Source organism: Cherax quadricarinatus, chromosome 11, assembly GCF_038502225.1.
Source record: "Cherax quadricarinatus isolate ZL_2023a chromosome 11, ASM3850222v1, whole genome shotgun sequence".
Lineage (NCBI taxonomy): Eukaryota > Metazoa > Arthropoda > Malacostraca > Decapoda > Parastacidae > Cherax > Cherax quadricarinatus.
Genome location: NC_091302.1, coordinates 47,932,817 through 47,934,966, shown reverse-complemented (window position 1 = coordinate 47,934,966; position 2,150 = coordinate 47,932,817). Strand labels below are relative to the sequence as shown.

At 38.6% G+C, this 2,150-nt stretch overlaps 1 protein-coding gene across 1 annotated transcript in view; it reads left to right on the top strand.

Moving 5' to 3' along the window:
* The first annotated feature begins 1,922 nt into the window (after positions 1-1,922).
* Positions 1,923-2,150, top strand: part of LOC138852540 (uncharacterized) — a 46,272-nt gene continuing 46,044 nt past the window's right edge. The window contains exon 1 of the mRNA XM_070083866.1: positions 1,923-2,150. This exon is cut by the window's right edge and continues 517 nt beyond it. The gene's annotated coding sequence lies outside the window, so the exon portion shown is untranslated.

Here is a 2,150-nt window from a genome sequence, read left to right as displayed (position 1 = left end):
ATAGAGAGAGAACGTGTGTGTGTGTGTGTGTGGCAGTGGTATTGCTTTCTGATATTTATGGTAGTAGGTAGCTCGTGTGTGTGTGTGTGTGTGTGCTCACCTATTTGTGGTTGTTGGGGTCGATTCACAGCTCCTGGACCCGCCTCTTCACTGGCCGTTACTAGGTCAACTTTCTCCTTGCTCCATGAGCTTTGTCATGCCTCTTCTTAAAGTTATGTATGAATCCTGCCTCCACTACATCACTCTCCAGATTGTTTCACTTCCTGACAACTCTATGACTGAAGAAATACTTGTACTTCCTAACATCCTTGTGGCCATTTGAATTTTCAACTTTCAGTTGTGACCCCTTGTTTCTGTGTCCCATCTCTGAGACATCCTGTCTCTGTCTACCATGTCAATTCCTCTCATTATTGTATATGTTATAATGTCCCATCCCCTGTCTCTCCTGTCCTACAGTGTCGTCAAGTTGATTTCCCTTAACCTCTCCTCGTAGGATGTACCCCTTAGCTCCTGGACTAGTCTTGTTGCAAACCTTTACACTTTCTATAATTTCTTGACGTGGTTGACCAGGTGTGGGTTCCTAACCATACCACGGGTGGGGTTTGAACCCGCGGTCAGAGAGTCTCAAAATTCCAGACGTCGCGTTAGCCACTGGGCCAGTTAGATGGCCAGCTAGTTGGATGAATCTTATTAAAGCTAACTGGCTCAGTGGCTAACGCGACGGTCTAGAGTTTTGAGACTCTCTGACCGCGGGCTCAAACCCCACCCGTGGTATGGTTTGTTTGCAATCGTGTCATTACGATTTCGTGACTCGTGTGGGTTCCATACTGGTGCTGCACACTCCAGTATGGGCCTGACGTACACGGTGTACAGTGTCTTGAATGACTCCTTACTCAGGTGTTGAAATGATGTTCTTAGGTTTTCCAGGCATCTATTTTCTGCAGTAGTTACTTGGTTCATTTACAGCAAAAACTCATTTAAAATTAAGTCCTTTCTAAAATGTTCGCTTATACGTTTTAATATATATTCTTTTATGTATGTTTCTCTTTTTGGGTCACCCTGCCTAGGTGGGACGCGGCTAGTTGGTTAACAAACTGCGATAATATCACAATAAACAGGTGATATCACATTATGCAGAACAACCACTGTGAAAAAACTAGTAAACTTACAAGTGCTTTATTGATTTCTCACATTATCAACGAACTGTAAAGATAATAGTAGAGGTGAAGGCTTACAAGGTTGAGATAGCAGCTCAGGGTCAACCTCCGACACCTGACCTGACCCTTTATGATGATGAGGGTGAGATGGTCAAGGTCTTGTCAAACATTCCTTAAACCAATATTCATATTCAGATCAAAATGATTTTATTTTAATTATTTTCTTTCAATTATATCTCTCTCAACCATAGACCTGCTTGTTACAGCTTTCTCGGCTTTTTGAAAATCAACTGGGTGGTCATAATCTCTCACGTGAATAAACAGAGCACTAAACTCTTGTCAAATTCTAATGCTATTTTTTATGTTGTTGCAATCTTAGTTCAAGACTTTTCCCAGTTTGTCCGTAATAAACTTAATCACGTGTTTTACAAGGAATCTTGAAGACACAGCAGTCAGCAATCATTGGGGGAATCTCAAATCAAAAGTTTTTTTTTTTTACTCTATCAAGATTTTTAAATACAACTTTGATTTTAAAATTCTTAAATAGAGAAGGTATATCTAGAAGGTATATCAAGAAGGTATATCAAGAAGGTATATCAAGAAGGTTTTTATGGTAAGGAGAGAGCCATCATATTCTTGGTTGAAAATGATTGTTTGGCCCTTTCAGAACTGCAAAAAAGTATTTATAGCAATTTTAAAGTATTTATCAATGAAGTATTTTGTGTATTTTTGATTATTAGGTATTTCATAAATCTTCAAGATTTCGTCATCTATGAACTCTGTGCTACATATATACAAAGTTCTCAAAAATACTGATGAGAATTTAGAAAGTTTAACTTTATCATGATGTGACGAATAATAGTGCACATAACAGTTATTTGTTAGAAAGTGCCATTAAATCTCTAGAAAGTGTCTATGAATTGTGAGAAAGTGACTAAGTCACTCGAAAGTGGCACTTTCAGACTTAAGAAAGTGACATTAAATTATAGAAAG